The sequence below is a fragment of the Periplaneta americana genome, chromosome 17 (genome assembly GCF_040183065.1).
Source record: "Periplaneta americana isolate PAMFEO1 chromosome 17, P.americana_PAMFEO1_priV1, whole genome shotgun sequence".
In the NCBI taxonomy this organism is placed as follows: Eukaryota; Metazoa; Arthropoda; class Insecta; order Blattodea; family Blattidae; genus Periplaneta; species Periplaneta americana.
In genome coordinates this window covers 100,141,168-100,160,544 of record NC_091133.1, presented here as the reverse complement: position 1 = coordinate 100,160,544, position 19,377 = coordinate 100,141,168, and the positions used below count along the sequence as shown (strand labels likewise).

Sequence of the window (19,377 nt, the reverse complement as noted above, 5' to 3'; positions counted from 1 at the left end):
ACAAACGCTCAACTTTGTAGAGTTCACTTAAATCTTTCCCATAATAGCACTTAAGCCTTACCTCTACCACAATTTTGTTTTAGGTTAGGATCTACATCATATGGTATTGAAAATGTACTGTTTATTGTTACAATTTTACATTTATGCTTTTGACTGTTCACAGTATAAGGATATTAATTTCAATAGTAAAAAGGAAGATTAAAATTTAAGTAATTTTATTATAATATAGTAAATGTACCAATATACCAGCACCGGTTTTTACGAAATACCGATATTTTCGTTTCGATATATTGATATCGAAATTTTGATTCAATATATCGTATAATATATCGGTTTCCTCATAAATTTATCGGTTTTTTCTGTATTTGTTTTCGTGGAATTATTATGAACAATAAAATCCACATTAGTTAACTCCGATAATTCCCAGAGAGATGGCGTTAATGAAAGTGACCAATTACATAATTGTGCAACCTTGAAATATCCAATCCAATCAGTGCCTTTCTCTGATTGGCTGGGCTGCAATTCGAATTCAAACTGTTTAATATGCAGTACCAAATTCAAAAAGCAACGTATGCGAACATGAGACAGACTGGAGGATTATCTACTACTGTTTTAGTATTTATATTCTCCAAGGCAGGAGCAACTGCCACTTTGAAAAGGAACTTTAATACTTTTATTTCTGTGTGTTTTAAATGGAAAGAGAAAGATGGATATAATACTGGTTTGAGATTTGTTTACGGCTAGGTTTTCTATGCATAACCTAGTACTGACATTGTTTAGCTACTTATTATATATTTTAGTACATAAAAATTCTATACCTATCATCATCATCATCATCATCATCATCATCATCATCATCATCATCATCATAATCAGAGTTTGGGGAGAAGAAGATATCAGATGATAGACGACATTAAGATATATGGATCATATGCGGAGACAAAGAGGAAGGCAGAAAGTAGAAAAGACTGAAGAATGCTGGGTTTGCAGTGAAAGATCTGCCCTTGGGCAGAACACTATGAGTAAATGAATGTTTCAGTATCAAATACTGACCCATATGGAGTTCACTTAACTCTTTCCCATTGTATCATTTAAGCTCACCTCCACCATAATTTTGATTTAGGTTAGAAACTACATAATAATAATAATAATAATAATAATAATAATAATAATAATAATAATAATAATAATAATAAATTTATTTATTTATTTATAATATTAACGTGCAAAACAACAGCACAAGGCCAATTACAGTTTAGCACAACATACAAAACAAAACAGCAAATGATGATGAGAATGAATGATAGCAAAATGGCAGTGAGATGAAATACAATCAATATAATAGTCAACAATAATCATTCACCAAATGCAACAAAATAAATAGCACAAATAATTATTAAAATTAGTACAGTGAGATAATTTATAATGGCAATTAATAAAATGAATTACAAATTAATTTATGAAATCATATAAATGAAGACTGGAATAATATAAGAAGCAGTGCATACAAATAATTATTAAAATTAGAGGCAAATACAAATAAACAATAATGACAAAATTAATAGATAATTACAAAAATATATGATACAGAAAAGCTAAAAACAACACAAACGAAGTTAAGATGAATATGCTTAATCTAAGAATAGCCAAACAACAAACTATTCATTAAACGAATCTGAATTAATATAGTGTAAATTGGTAGCTTTCATGCATCTGACAACTGGAGAGAGAGATTTAGGCTTATAGGTATAAAATTTTTTTTGAAATCTTAAACCATTCGAAGGGGCCCGAAAGTAGATATTGCATATGAAGGATTCACAGTCAATATCACCCTTTAAGGCCTTACAAAAGAATAAGTAGTCAAGCTCAAGACGTCTAGCGTAAGGGCTAGAAAAGTTAAAATATTTACAAGTACGCTCATAATTGAAAACAGATGAATTTGGTAAAAACCTATAAGCACATAAGGACATAAATTTTCTTTGGATGATTTCCAATTTACCCGAATCAGTAGAAGTAATAGAATTCCAGGCGACAGATGCATATTCTAGTTTAGATCTGATTAATGTATAGTATAGAATTACAAGAGTAGCTGGAGTAGAAAAAGAATAATAATAATAATAATAATAATAATAATAATAATAATAATAATAATAATATGTATTGAATATGTATTGTTTATTGTTGCAATTTTACATTTAATCTTTTGTGCTTTTGACTGTTATGTTAATGTCAATGCTAATAAGAAATAGGCTATTAAAATTTAAGTAAGTTTATTGTAATAAATGTACTCCTGGAAATGTAATTGCATTAGAATCTATTAATTTGCTAACAGAAAAGCAATATATCGTTAATCGTTTCGATATACCCGATATATTTTTTCCAATATATATCGTTTATCGAAATTAGTTTTGCAACATAATATCGTTTAACGCCATCTCTATCCATCACTTTTACGAAATTTTTTTCGGACTACATATACATAGACTTCGACACTATAAATCGCTCGAGAGCGATATGTTTTTGCCACAAAGGTCTACACACATGAGTTTCTCAATTGTAATTTTTCAGTAAGAATAGGTATTATAATAAATTTCTATAACGAAAGATATATAAATAATTAAGGTGAAATGCGACTAAAGCTAGCACAGGCAAACTTGACTGAACCACGTCAAACAGATTCATTGCAGAACAATGTCACACCAGTGACATGGCAATTTCAAGCCACGTAATCTATACTAATAATAAATCTGTAGCCGAAATTTTTCTGGTAATTTTAGATTTTCCAAAAATAATTGGTCCTAACATATATAATTAACCACCCTGAAACCGAAAATCGCTTTTTTTGAAATTTTTGTTTGTATGTCTGTCTCTATGTTTGTTACCCTTTCACGCGATAATGGCTGAACCGATTACGATGAAAATTGGAATATAAATTAAGTTCGTTGTAACTTAGTTTATAGGCTATATGGCATTCAAAATACGTTATTTAAAAGGGGGGTTATAAGGGGGCCTGAATTAAATAAATCGAAATATCTCGCTTATTATTGATTTTTGTGAAATATGTTACATAACAAAAGTTTCTTTAAAAATGATTTCTGATAAGTTTTATTCTCTGAATAATTTTGATGGAACTGATATTTAATGAGATAAATGAGTTTTAAAATTAAAATAACTGCCATCTAAGGCCGTATATTGAAATAAAAAACAAATGACTTCGTCTATAAGGGGCCTTGGACACAACAATCGAAAGCTATGAAAGATAGCCTACAGAGAATGTTTCTGTGTTTGTATGAAGTAATATCAGAAGCTAAATTAACCGATTTCTATAATTAATTATTTCATCATTGGAAAGTGTAGTTTCTCTGGATGGACATAATGATATAATGTTATTACAGTAATTTGTGAGTGAATTGAGGACAGGTAAGATTAAAATAGCTTCTTATGCACAGAAAACTTGACAGGTTATTCTGTATATTCATTTCCTGTATTTCTTATAATAATGTTTATGAACATATTCATTTTTATCTCAGAGAATTAACGAACAACGAGAGTGTATTGATTTAGTATGCAGTAATAGTACGTTAGCTTAGCAATCCATTATTTTACAATTCAAATTTTAACTATGCTCAATTTAATCGTGTTAAAATACATAAAATACATATGCAATAAATGCAATGCAAAAAAATTGGGTAATGAGCCAAGCAGATTATGTTGCGCTGTTGTAAAAACTGTTCCTCCTGAGATTCAAGAGCTCCCACAACAAATTAAAAACTTTCTAATTCGAGTACATCCGTTATCAACACACTTTTTCATAATATAATATAATATAAACATAATAATAAATCTGTAGCGAAAATTTTTCTGTTAATTTTCGCTTTTCCAAAAATAATTGGTAATAACAATTAAGAAACATGTTAAAGGAATTTTCATTGCACCAAATGAGTGGTCTCTGGATCAAAATGATCGCATTTTAATATTTTAGATACAATTTAAATTAAGTAACATATTAAACGATTTATCCTTCTATCAAACACGAATGTTCCCTGGATCAAATGTCGTATTTTAATTATGTAATTACTTTATATGTATTTCTAACGGGTGCAGCGGAGCGCACGGGTACGGCTAGTACTTCCTAAATTTCATGGATTCTTTTTAAAGGTAATGTTTCTCAAGTTCTCGAATACATATTGTGAGAATCTGTTTCCTAATAATAGTGCCGAATTTTCGCGGAAAATAAAATTCTTGTACCTTCCCCAGTGCCTCTTCCGTAATATCAGATGAGCCAGTTGAAGTTCTTTGCGTACGTGTTACATATAAAATTTTTAGTAGAAACTGTCTGAATTATAAGAATCGTATAATTGAAAAGTTTTCTTTGGGAAAACAACCATAGTCTAAAAAGATAAATTTTCAGGAGAAACAAAAAACTATCTGGCATGGGTGTTGTTGACACTTCAAGTATGAAATTCATCATGCCATTTCTTAAGGTATTGTAGAAACTGGGAAAACTCAAATACATTTTATAACTTAAATTACCTCATAGAAATACAGATGTAAATGTAGGTAACGGTGGACAATGGTTGTTTTAAGAAAAAAATGTATGTTGTTTGTGAACTGCGTATCGCCTGTAGCGAGCGGGAACAGTGCGAGGTGCGGATGACATCTATACTCCTCGCTGTACTCAACTGGAATCTACTGTTTTGGTACGAACTTCCTACCTATGGTTATGAATAGACTTCGTTGAATTGCCACACGCAGCATGCAATCAGGTTGCCGATGTACGGTAGTATAGAGACTGCCCGGTCTCGTAGTATAAGCAGTTCATGTTAAGAGTTGTGACCGGTCCAAATAGATAGAGCAGCTACAGCTAATGTATACCTATGTAAGCACTTGTTTTTGCATTACTATGGTTGGAATAGTCAAAGCTTAACATTTGTTTAGTGCAGACAAGAATTCAATCAAACATACTACAATGAGAGTGTTTCTGTTCTAAATAATTGCCCCTGGAATACCTTTACCCCCGCAGCCAGTCTTGACCCGTTGGGGAACGTGGTTGGATGCTGTTAATTATTATGCAGAACATTACGGAAAAATAATGGAGGTAATTGATGCATTGGATAGCACAGACAGTTCCGCTGTTGCAGCTGTAAAATCATTGCCTTCTGAACAGCTATTGGAAGATATTCTGTTCATTGATTCTAATTTTAAAATCGTGACCAAAAGCATTATCCTGTTAGAATCGTCTAAACTACAACTCTCAAGAGCCCTTAATATACTGGATAAAGTATCACAAACCGTTATCCAAAATAACAATTCACTAATTTCAGAAAAAGTGAAATGTAAGTTGAGAAACATTATTGCTAAAAATTCTGCCTATTCACAACTTCGTTTTATAAATTATGTACCATCAGGTCAGACAGGACATCTGAAGTTGGTGTACTAAAAAGTACTGATTTCCGTTCTTCAAATATGTACGTATTACATCGTGTGATGTTGAACGTACATTTTCCCAAAATAAAAACTGTTTAAGTGACCGTCGGAGGAGGTTACTTTGCAGTCGCTCAAAATGCACGTAACTCTTCACTGCAATGCACATATTCAAGGATGATATGAGTATCTTACATTAAATTTTAAGAGTTAATATATCTCACTATAAAATAATTGTGTATTTATATGTTTAGACATTTCATACTTCAATGATCATTCATTATATTTCTTGAATGCAGAATACAGGTTTCATTGTAACCGCAGTATACTGCTCAGTGTTTACATCAGAGGTATACTCCATCCTTTGCTCGCCCCTTTCTCATACAGTCTATACCGCGTGCGCAGTAAACCTTGCGATTCTTGTGGCAATTCCATGAAGTCTAGTTATGAGTATTATGACGTATGGACAAGTAAAGAAAGGCTGCTATACACGATAATTCAACTGCAATTATTTCGGAAAGTATTCAAATAATGTATTGGTTCATTTATATTCGTTATTCCAAATACCGTTTCTTTCATCACCTAGAATTTCACACATACCTTCTCAGTTACTCGGTACAAGTGCATATGGGAACATTAAAAGAACTCTAGGGCGTAAAACAAGAAATTATATAAAAAGATGTCATTACTTTACGTGATGTATGATACTTAAACATTGCCTATCAGAGGAACAGGTGAAAGTCGGTTGGATTCACCAGAAATGTAGTTTTCTATTTTTATATTATGTAACACGGTTATTTTATGTTCCGTAAATCTATTACATGGGATTCCAGAATTTATTTCTATCCCCGAGTAAACCACGAAAATAATTTTATCGTCCTCTTAAAGCAGCGGTGACCAAAACTAGAGCTTCAGTGATTAAATGCGACAAACAGCCCATGAAATAAGGAGACGGAGGAAAGGTACTTGGCATGAAAACTACAACCAATGGTGGTTCCTGTACTAACATCATGATCAATCCCGCGGATAAAAATCTCAAGCTTTGCTGTATCAGTAATGTCACTGCTGTCATGAAGAGCAGTGAATAATATACGATTTCTCTTGCTTCTTTTTTTAACCTTCCTCTTGAATATAATCAGGAATTTTCTAAATTCTTCTCTCGATACTTTGACGAGAAATTCGTACTTTTCCAAAATTAAAAACTTCTTATGGACAAGTTATTTAAGCTATTTTAATCATTACTCTTTTGAGAAATTCTGTTCTATTAAAAGGCTTTAGAACACAAGATATTTCAAACCCTATTAGGTAGCTGACTTCCTTATATTTATTTATCTCATCTTTCTCTTCTCAGCTATGATGTAAGACATGTCAATTCCTGGCGTTTAACAGTTCGTTGGCACATAATATTGAGTCAGTTTTTGTGCAATATTATTATTATTATTATTAAATGAATAACTAAAAGTTACCCTCATCTAAAGATTAAAATTGAGATAAAACCTAATAATTTCATCCTTCTATGGAGAAGATCTAAAAATATCAATATTCATGCACGTACAGGAGAATTATAAAAACACATACTTAGTGATCAGTAATAATAATAATAATAATAATAATAATAATAATAATAATAATAATAATAATAATAATAATAATAATAATAATAATAATAATAATAATAATAATAATAACAATAATAATAATAATGATAATAATGATAATAATAATTACAATAATAATACATTATTAGCGTGGCAATTGTTTCTATATACTTCTAATTGAACCTTTGAGCAAAGTAAACATATTACATTTTGTCCGACAGAACAACAAAAAAGTTCTCCTTCTCATTCTTTACGAAACCACCTCTTATTGCTTGTGGAGACAGTTTATAGAGCGACATGATACCGCCACTGTTTGTCTTCAGTACGTGAATGAAACACACAGCAATGTACAGGAAACTTCTCGTGCCCGTTTGAATGTCTGTGGTTACATGATGTAATCACGACACTCACTTTGGTCACCGCTATCTTAAAGATCCAACGCCCTCTACCAGGTTTAAACCAACGATCCTGTGATTCAACGGCTAACACGGTGACCGCTATACCACCGAGGACGACAAATAGAGGTGAAAATGGTATTAGGCCTATAGTTAGCTTGGACCTTATAAACGAACTGAATGTTTAATTTATTATGGAACAGTCTATGGGAAATAGATCGATAGCAAGTCCGAGACCAAGTTGGGGGAATAACATTGAAGTAGATGGTATGGAAATTAGCTGTAATGATGCAGTCAGGATCGGGCTCTGCTATAAATGTTTGTTTATTAGGTTATGTAGCAACGTTGTGTCTGTTACACCATGTCAAAGTGAATTCTGTGATCGTTATAAGTGTCTCCAAATGAACTGAACGACGAATGCTTCATTAGCAATCCACCTGTCATGGTATAATCATCATATTAGCGTTTGCATTTAACCGACTTTGAAGTCTTATGATCTAGAACTGCCCGGACCGAAAGTGGGCTCCTGTGACGTAAGAGCAACTTGACACTAGGCTTTTATTGAGAAAGATATTGATTGATTTACTTGATTTCACGAGGGTTGGATCTGGAATGGATCGTTGCACTTAGACCAAGCCTGCACAAACAGCGCTCCTTCGGAGAGGAAGATACGTCAGAATGACATAGACCTGATATAGGTAGAGGAGAGGGAAACGACCACTCATTTATCTAGTGGAGTGCAGTGTGTAGGCCTATTCTCAGTAACTGTTTCAAGTTGCTTATCTACTACTACAGTACAGTATGGAGGAATCTAAAAGACGGAACATAACATTTAACGATTTACAGCTCGAACTTATTGATCTTCAATGTGACATAAGGGCTAAAGATTGTTTGAATAATAGTACTAGCCTGGTTGAGTTTTACAAGACTAAACATTAACAATAATATCCACAACTACACAGGCTGGCTGTGAAAATGATTTCTATGTTTGGTTCAACATTTATGTTTGTGTGCAATTGTTTTCTCTATATCAACTTTAATAAAGGCAGACATCGAACATCTGTAACTGATATTTCATTACGATCAGTAGGCTACTGTTCCTTTCAGCTGCCAACAGCATAAAACCTCATTTTCATGTACTGATAAATAAAAATATAACAAAATGATATTGTACATTTAAGTAGCTATAGAATTTCTATTATTTCTGTAAAATAAATATTTCTTTATTAATTAATGATAGTGCAAGATAGTTTTGTAAACACTGAATGGGAATTCATTTCATGAACACCTTGTGTACATTTTGTACGAGATCAGCCCTTCTTCCAGTCCACCCTTATACAGAGCGCAGCTAATACCTGTATTCCGCTCATGAGCTGTGAGCCGGCTCGGAGAGCGCAAATCTTGTGCAGGCCTGACTTAGACCGTCTAAACTTTAGACCCATTATATGCGCTATATGTGGTGATTGTCCAAGTTCGACAGCATCATTCTTTCTTCACCCACTCTTTCCAACACAACTTCGTTTCTTATTCTGTCTGTCTGCTTCACATGCTCCATTCTTCTTCATATCTACATTTAAAATGCTTATATTCATTTCCTTTCATTTAGTCGTAATGTCCATGTTTCTGTCCCATACAATGCCAAATTCCAAACAAAACACTTCACTAGTCTCTTCCTTAGTTCTTTTTCCAGAGGTCCAAACGAGATGCTCAGTTTTCTATTAAAAGTTTCCTTTGCCATTGATATTCTCCTTTTGACTTCCTGGCTGCAGCTCATATTACTGCTTATAGTACAGATGCCTCAAACTAGCAAGCTGTCTCGTTCGCGCAGGCGCATAGAGCACTTCTCCCCTACCACTGTCCGCCTACTGCTGTGCACTGTGGACTAGAACGGTACAGCTCAGTTCTAATAACAGTTGAGAAGGCTGCATAGGGAGGGTACATCTTGAATACATTGTCAAGAGGTCAACTTTTCAGACAATATGACTATACCTGGGTATCGGAGCCTAGGTGGGCCCCCTCCGTTAGCTCTACTACTTCCCCTCTCCAGGCAGCTTCCTAGTTTGAGGCATCTGTACATCCCAAGTACTTGAAACTGTTCACTTGTTCTACTGCTTCATTTATAATTCGCAAGTTTAACTTTTTTTATTTTTCTTGCGACAACCATGGTCTTCGTCTTGTTTGCGTTTATCTTCACTCCATACTGATCACAGCTGTCATTCAGCTCCCTTAGTATCTTTTCCTCTTCTGCTAACAACGCATTCACATGGATAATGATCCCAACTGGAACATGCAAATCACAGAAACCTGCAGAAAATTATATTCTATTATCCATGCTAAAAAGGGTAAATGTTCATCTTTCCTCTTGCTTAAAAAAGTTCCTTGTGCAGACGCTTGTATTTCCCTATTTTGACTATGCTGACATTTTATTACTGACCTTTCCAGCGACAACAAAACGAAACTTCAACTGCTCATAATTTGTGTGTACGTTTTGTAAGCAATGTTCTTAAATATGATCATATTACTCCATCCCTGGAAACAATAGGTTGGCTTAAACTAGATAAGAAAAGAAATTTACATTCACTTCTCCTTCTCTTCGAAATCATGAATTCTTCTATTCCTTCGTACCTGTCGTCTCGCTTCACTTACCTTTTTTGTCCCACCACAATCTGAACACACGCTCTCGCCATGAAACAATATTAACATTACCATCCCATTGCACCTCCTCATACTCATTCTCTTTCACAATAGCCCTGCCAAGATTCTGGAATTCGTTACCTACTAGCATCAGGGACTGTCGAAATAAAATTGAATTCAAACCCAAACTTACTAGGCACTTGGTCAGTAATTGAGACTCTTTCAGACATGGTTTCTTGTAAATAGTTCTCTTAATCTATCACAAAATATCTCAATATATGGTAATTTCATCAATATAGAATTTTGTTATTGTAGGTTTAATTTGTAATTCAGTAAATACAAAAATATTCTTTGTTCTTAACTTCTATGATAAATTGTCTGGCTTTGATTAATCAGGTAATCTTGTCGTACTTTAATTTTTATTGTAATTGTAATTGTAAATTTAATATTAATTGTAATTTTATTGTTCATATTATAGTTGTAATCCGCTGGTAGAGGGGCAGAGAAGGCCTGACGGCCTTACCTCTACCAGGTTAAATAAATAAATAAATAAATAAATAAATAAATAAATAAATAAATAAATAAATAAATAAATAAATAAATAAATAAATAAATAAATAAACCCCATATCATCAGCAAATCTTATGCACTTTATTCTTCTTCCTCCTACTATCACTCCTCCCATGTTCTGAAAACAGTTATATGGTCCATATTCTTTGTCATTGCTTTGCTATAAGGGGAAGATTCGACTTTAAATACGAATACAATACATCTTGTGTTATTTCTGAAAGCAAGACCCGTACTTTTATTAAAACCATATTTCAGTGAACAGTTTTTACGTACGTATTTACTTTCATAAAATATGAATAATATCGGTTCCAAAGTTAGAAAAAATCGCTGTAGACGGATGAACAGAAAGTTGGGATGATAGGTAATCAAAAAGACATACATCAATCATACCCAAAACCATTTTTTTTTTTGTAATATCAGATATTCTGTAAATGTATATTTCTGTGAAAATTTCTAAATCACATTTTTCTCTTTTTCAAGCACAGCAATAGGGAAGTAAACAGAATACTGGACATTATTTTCTTTCCTATTCTAGTCGTGTATGTATTTCACTTTCCTGACATTTTTATTCTTTGATGTCAGCCACTTACTCAGATACGACTGCGCTCATGCCCTAAGTCTTCTAGCCAGTCAAAGAAATGTAAACATGAAAACTCTATAAAATACATCGTTGTCAGTGTTACTCATAAGGCGTTTGTTTGGCATCACGTGAGTTTCCTTTGCCTTCCGTTCGAGCGTCTATGTGCTGTGAAAACAAACACAACAAAACCAAGATTGCACAGTTAAAGCGAACCGTGTACGTGTGTTCGAAGAGATACATGTGTGCTATCTTTGATTCAGAGCGGCAGCGTTGACGGTGGAGACTGACGCTGCAAAAAATGGGACACTCTGTGGAGTTGAACTCTGGTGTTTGTGTTTGCGATGTGGGCGACCTGTGTTGTGTTAGGTTCAGACCCGACATCGCGTCGTAACATACGAGTACCACAGTGTATTTGTTCAGAGTTGAGCGGGGCGTATTTCTGTTTACTTCTGGACTCAAATGTCGCGGAATCTAACCCGTCCGATTGCAATTGATTTTTCGGACGAAAGAATACAAAAAGAAGGTAGTTGGGAATACTAACTCGCAGCATGTTCTGGAGTACGAATTCTTAGGTTTTGATCCATATTTTATTTATTATATTAAATTTTAGTAAGGTCTACGGAAAATGTACAGGGACATCACTTTATTTTTACCAACATTTTTAACATTAACCTCGCTATACTCGGAAACACTGTTGCCTCCTTCCATTACAGGAGTTTGATGTTACTAGTGCAATATGTAAACAAATCATTTTACTAGGTATAGGAGGAGAGAAAAGTAGTGTATCCATTTATGTTGTAGGGAAATACGATATTACGATTTTCAGTTTGATAATCACTTTTACGGAATTTATCAATATACAGTAGAGTAGTAACATTTTTTTTTTTCAAAAACTCAACTTTTCAGGCGGCTATGTTCGTTATGTAATGTCTACTTTACTTTATTTAGCATATTAATTATTGATGTTAACATACAATATAGAGATGCATTTAAATTGAGGGAGTCATAAGTAAAGGGCTGTAAGTGTACTTAAGTTACTTTTGAGAAAATGGGGTTTAAATATTTAAGCTTTCGTAAAATCGGTGAAATTTTTTTAAAAATTTTAATGTGTGATGCGATTAAAATATCCCTTTGCCACTAAAATTTTAGATACTTTTGCTTACACTGGATGCACTTAACACATGTTATTACAAATGTCACTAGCATTCCTTTGCTTCTAGCCACCTCAATTCAAAATAAGCTAATCTGAATTTTTAAACAAGTTGCTGAAAATGGTTGCCGTTCATTACAATGCAGGCTTCAATTCAGTACGCATATTATTATAAACATTTTGAAGCATATTCTCTGAAATTGAATTTATCTTTTCTTGAATATAATTTTTTGGTACGATATAGGTTCTTTCTTCTATAGAAAACGCAATCATATTTATGAAACACACTATACACTGCAGTGTTTACTTCACTGCTTGAAGACTTCGAATGCAACAGCGCCGTAAGTTTGTGTCTGACGGGAGCAAGGACATTAGTGAAGGGGTGAGAGTGAAGTACATTCAGAAATGCAGGTACAATAAAAATGCAAGTATAAATAAAATGATGTCCCTGTAGTTATAACTAAAGCTAGGAATTTACAGTAGGTATATCACAACATGAGGATATTAGATTAGTTGTGCTTATATTGTCGTTACGTCATGAACTGAAATGTGTTTTGTATCGCAGCAATTGTATGGGGATATGTTTCTCGTGCGTACAACGAATACTCTATGCATACTTAACCTTGTAGTTTCTGTGAGTAAATTCCTATCTTTAGGTATAACGAATGCCAGGATCACGCAATTATTATCTGTCGTCTGCCTTTATTCTATCTACTGTATATATAATTTGAACTGGTAATGGAAATTACGGAAAAACGGCTGAATTAATTTTAATAAATGACCCCTCATTTTGAAGCTTGGAACCCAAAGTTTTTCAGAAAAATAGTAGTTTTCAGTGAAATGTCAATTTTCCTACATCAATTTCCTATTTTCCAAAATCCATCTTTCGTAAGTTTTGAGAACTAATTAATTGCATTACAGAATAAAACAAAACACACACTTCAATAAACAATAAACTATTACACGAAGGCCATGATCTGCAGGATTGCTGACATATTTAGAGCTCAAATTCAAGTGTATTGGATATTAAAATCTACAAAACGTGAGGTGGTTTGATGACATTATTACCATTAGAAATGAAATATTATTATAGTTAATGCCATGATGTGACTATTTTTCATTAATTATACGTATTAATGCTATAGTGATGATATGAAAGTGAAACGTTTTGGGGTTATGTAAGTAGATGTATAGAGTATCTTAAATTAGATCTTCATTTCTATAATTTACTGAGTGGCGGCTATATAGCATATAATTACAAAACTTACGTAAAATAATAATATTGTTGTTAAAAGTCAAATATTTTTATAGTTATTAATCAAGTGGGGTTGGGTCTTTTTCATATAATTAATGGCGGTGCGGTGTAGATATTTACTGTATATAGTACGTCATTCTCTTCAGTATTGGCACGAGAGAGCGCAAAAATTACAGTTCCTAAAGAAAGACCGAAAGGTATTACTTACTGATAAAATAAGAAGCCTACAAAATTACTTAGTCTCCCAGTCATTTCAGAAGATCTCTTAGCAGGATAAAATTATTTTACCCTCTACATTTCAAGCTCTACATACAGCAGCTATACCAAGATGCTATGCCTATTGTTTGAAAGCATAGTAAACCTGACATTTTTTTAAATTTTCACCTACAATCCACAATGACCTGAAATAGCTACTGCTTTACTCCCATATGAAAAACCCACTGATCGTCGTGACATTGTTACTTGTGTTTTCGCGTTGAAACTAAAAACCTGAAGGCGGATAGGTTCAAGAAAAAGTATTTGGCATTAAAAAAATTCAGAGGGAGTATGTTTCATTATTACGGAAGCAAATAACTTTCAAAGTGTCTGGTATTCTTCATTGTAAATAAATCTGAAAAATTTATATTTAAACGTCTAACGAATTTAGTTTGCAGCATTTGCTGTACAAGCCACTAGTATAATTTAATGTTAAGAACTGTCTATCTTAACAATGTTAAATTATGTTTTACACAAATAACTTTTTCTCGAAAACTGTTGAAGCTATAAAGCTGATTCTTTTACAGATCATGAACATATAACTTGACTTCATGTTGAAACAGTAGTTTTTATCTAACCTCCGTGTTGTAACGAAGTTTTATTGTACAATTTTTACTGGTGTTTCATTCCTGACTCAAACACACGTTCCTCCAGCACAGCTTCCCTCCCTCAATGTTAATTGCAGCAAGAATAATAGAGCTACGGCTTCGCAGAGACTGACAAGTGCGCTTGGGTTTGCAGAAGAGTGTCGGCTTCGAGACAAGTCCGCGCGGGCTTTGTGTTCGGTGTCGGGGAATGAGACAGATAATTAGCTAGGAACCCTCCCCGGTCGGTCGGCGAGTGCCTTTCAAAGAGGAACTTGCATTCCGATAATCACGTCTGCATGAAGCAATCGCGCGCATTTTCCGCCTTCTGGTTCCGACAAGTATTAAACGCTAGTTAACAATTTTGCCCAATCAACAAGCGGTCTCCTTGTGTGCAACTATGTACAGATTACAGCAGCGTTTGTCAGCTGTTTGTCGCTAGTTCGTTAATACGTCTGTCAGATGAGTTACTACATTTGGGAGGGGGGGAGAGTGAAAACAGGGGTTCGATATTAATGCAGCGTAACTAGACTTAGCAAGTTGTAAGCGTGGTTATGATTAGCTATTCACTTTTGGAAAGTAGAATGAAACAGAAGACAGACAGACATAAGGTAAATAGATAACTGGAACTGCATGAATGAATCTAATGATTGTTGGACAGATGGATTGTTTATTATACAGGGACATCATTTTATTTCTACTTCAAACTTTATTGTACCTGAGTTTTTGAATGTACTTCACACCCAACCCAAACGATTAGGGAAAACGCGGAAATTCTGGTTGAAGCAAGTAAAGCGATAGGGTTGGAAGTAAATCCCGAAAAGACTAAGTATATGATTATGTCTCGTGACCAGAATATTGTACGAAATGGAACAATAAAAATTGGAGATTTATCCTTCGAAGAGGTGGAAAAATTCAAATATCTTGGAGCAACAGTAACAAATATGAATGACACTCGGGAGGAAATTAAACGCAGAATAAATATGGGAAATGCGTGTTATTATTTGGTTGAGAAGCTTCTCTCATGTAGTCTTCTGTAAAAAAATCTGAAAGTTAGAATTTATAAAACAGTTATATTACCGGTTGTTCTGTATGGTTGTGAAACTTGGACTCTCACTTTGAGAGAGGAACATAGGTTAAGGGTGTTTGAGAATAAGGTGCTTAGGAAAATATTTGGGGCTAAGAGGGATGAAGTTACAGGAGAATGGAGAAGGTTACACAACGCAGAGTTGCACGCATTGTATTCTTCACCTGACATAATTAGGAACATAAAATCCAGACGTTTGAGATGGGCAGGACATGTAGCACGTATGGGCGAATCCAGAAATGCATATAGTGTGTTAGTTGGGAGGCCGGAGGGAAAAAGACCTTTGGGGAGGCGGAGACGTAGGTGGGAAGATAATATTAAAATGGATTTGAGGGAGGTGGAATATGATTGTAGTGACTGGATTAATCTTGCTCAGGATAGGGACCAATGGCGGGCTTATGTGAGGGAGGCAATGAACCTCCGGGTTCCTTAAAAGCCAGTAAGTAAGTAAGTAAGTAAGTAAGTAAGTAAGTAAGTAAGTAAGTAAGTAAGTAAGTAAGTACTTCACTCCTACCCCTTCTACTAATGAAGTTCACCTGTCCTCCAAACAGATCCAAGACTGCATATACAGTCATAGTAGCCTTACGGTCTTAATAAACAGTACGTTCCAAAAATATGTTAGCGTTTTCCAGTGACGAAAGAGCTTTCAATATTGCACCATTTTCCATTTGTCTACGTCGCATCCCGGTTTCCCCCACCTGTTTCTATTCGCCTCTCTGTAAATGCTAGTGGCTGGGCTGTTTTAGCTCTTTTCTGGGACAATTAATTTCTGTTAGGAATTGGAAGTCTACGTAATATTATACCCATATAATTGTTTAAAATAACTTAAATAAAAGCGCCTCGTTAAGTAATTAACTGTCACGTGATTTCCTCCCTTTCTATGACGCTGCGACGTAACCACTTGGACGGACAGTAGATAGCATGTCTGAGTAATTTTATCTTTTCGGATCGGGCAGAAGTGAAGATTGAATTTACAGTACGTAAGGTCTTTTTTATAGAGTAGGTACAGAATTATTTCAACATGAATTATTGATACGAAGTACGAACCTGGTAATTGGAATTAGGAACAATAGTCTATAGTGCGATAATATGCACATTAGAACTGAAGCCTGTATCGAAATGAACGGCCACCATTTTCAAAAATGTGTTTAAATATCTATATTATGATTATTTTTCAATTTAACTTCATTCTCTATAGTTTATGCTAATGTGTTGCAGACAGTATAATATACACTACATAATGAATACGTCCGCATGGAAAGCTCAGTTCGTGAGTAAAAACACTCATCATTAATAATGTACTGTATTTTGATTAAACAAAAACCTAATGAAAATTATCAAACTCAAAATCACGATATTTTCTAGTTTACTTAAATGGATGAACTACTTTTCTTCCCTCCTATACCTAGTAAAGTGATTTGTTTGTATATTACGCCAGTATCATCGAACTCCAGTCGTGGAAGGAGGTAGCAAACGGTGTGTCCGGTTCTTAATCGTTGGTCCAAAGGTATAGCCAGGTTAGTATTAGAAATGTTAGTAAAAATAAAATGATGTCTCTGTAGATGATTGTATGGATGGACGTTTAGTTGGATTTTGATTCGGATTCGTTTTTCTGCGCCTCCAAAATCCGCCATGTGTTTTTTAAAAAGATTTTTCATGAAAAAATAAAAAGCATTGTCAACTAGTTAACAATTTTGGCCAATCAACAAGCGGTCTCCTGCCGATCCAGAGTTGATTTCGGCCGCTGATTCGATTCCCGTTTGGGCTGATTACCTGGTTGGGTTTTTCCGAGGTTTTCCCCAACTATAATGTAAATGTCAGGTAATCTATGGCGAATCGTCGGACTCATCTCGCCAAATATCATCTCGCTATCACGAATCCCATCGACGCTAAATAACCTCGTAGTTGTTAAATAACCGAGTAAAAAACAACCAGTCTCCTTGTGTGCAACTATGTACAGATTACAGCAGCGTTTGTCAGCTGTTTGTCGCTAGTTCGTTAATACATCTGTCAGATGAGTTACTACATTTCGGGGGGGGGGAGAGTGAAAACAGGGCTTCGATATTAATAGAGCGTAACTAGACTTAGCGGGCCGTATTCATAGACATTTTTAGCGCGGGCTTCCGGTGGGTGATCAGCGTTTTTCGTATTCATAAACTAGTGTTAGCGATAGGATATGATTTGTATTCTATACTAGTAACCAGTGGATAGCCGGGGCTAGCTTAGTACGCTCGTAGCGCTTGCTGCGAAATGTCTATGAATACCACCCGCTAAGTTGTAAGCGTGGTTATGATTATTTACTTTTGAAAAGTGGAATGAAAAAGAAGACAGACAGACATAAGGTAAATAGATAACTGGAACTGCATGATTGAGTCTAATGATTGTTGGACAGGTGGATTGCTTACTATGGATGATTGTATGGATGGATGTTTAGTTGGATTTTGATATGGAGAAAAAGATGAATTCGTTTCTCTGCGTCTCCAAAATCCGCTATGTGGTTTTTAAAAAGATTTTTCGTGACTATTACACTCCTACTACGTCATACTACTTTTGACCAATAAAACGGTGCGAAAGGACGAATTTAAACCAATCATGGCAGCTTATCGCACAATTTTATCGCGTCCCTAGCATTTGTTTAATTTTATCGCGTCCCTAGCATTTGTTTCTTTGTTTGCCAACATTTGAAACTGCGCTGATCTGGACGTCAAAAAAAAATAATAAAAAAAAAATATATATATATATAATTACAAACCACTCCAATCGATGCACAGCAGTTTCAAATATGACTCGCATTGGCATTCAAGAACAAGAATTAATAAAAATCACTGATCATATCTATGCATCTTCTGAAATCCGATTTACAAATAAATAAAGAGCACCGTTCGGAAATCCTGAATAAGTTGAATACACCACGTAGTCCTAAATCAACGAGTTCCACTTCTATTACGCACACGTCCAATATAACATGAATTGAACCACCAATCACATTCAAATTTGAAAATTGTACATTCAATAATTATTCCTTTTAAAATTATTCATGTTTATTTTTATGTCATCGTCGTTAATTAAAACTTTTCTAACACTTGTGTATATTAGTTAGGTTATGTTATAGCTTCTGCTATATGATATTATTGATAGTCACGTATCAGAGATTGTTTAATATTAAGATTTATTGAAAATCATCTGTCAAGTGACGTTGATTACTGGGATTCGGATAATTGAAGTGGAATGTTGCATTTTAATAAAAATGAAAGTGAATCAACAAAGCCTTCTTGACTAGTAACATTGCCATCGTGTATATAGATCGATAACTTCTCGACGAGAAGGCATTGCTCACTACTGCCATCTAGCATGCATCTAGCGTAATATTTGTAATGTTGAGATGGTACAATAATGCATTTGAAGACAGTTGTATTTTCTTAAGTCAATTAATATTTTATTGTATTGGAGTACTTCGTTACTTCTAATCTTTATAATTATACTTTCTTCTAATCGTGTAATAGTCAATTAAATCCCACTCGAGTTTTGATTTCCTCTAGATAAATCAAAACGTCTAGTGAGATTACTGTTGATAAAATAAAAACCATTGTCAATTAAATAATTTCCCTTAGCTAATTTAAATCCTACTTTCGGTATAATTTCAATAAAATCCTAATGATCATAAGCAAGAAACTGTACCTATATGATAATTAGAAACCATGGATGGATGGATGGATGGATGGATGGATGTGTGCATGCATGGTTAATATGGGTACCGGTACGGATTAATGGATGGCTATGGATTTGGGTGTAGATGGTGGATATGGATCTGAATATAGATGGATGAATATGGATATAGAAGGGTT

General features: G+C 34.2%; 1 long non-coding RNA gene across 1 annotated transcript in view; it reads left to right on the top strand.

The window, feature by feature from the left end:
* LOC138692558 (uncharacterized) overlaps positions 1 to 19,377 on the top strand; it is a 667,779-nt gene that overhangs the window by 159,666 nt on the left and 488,736 nt on the right. The window lies entirely within an intron of this gene.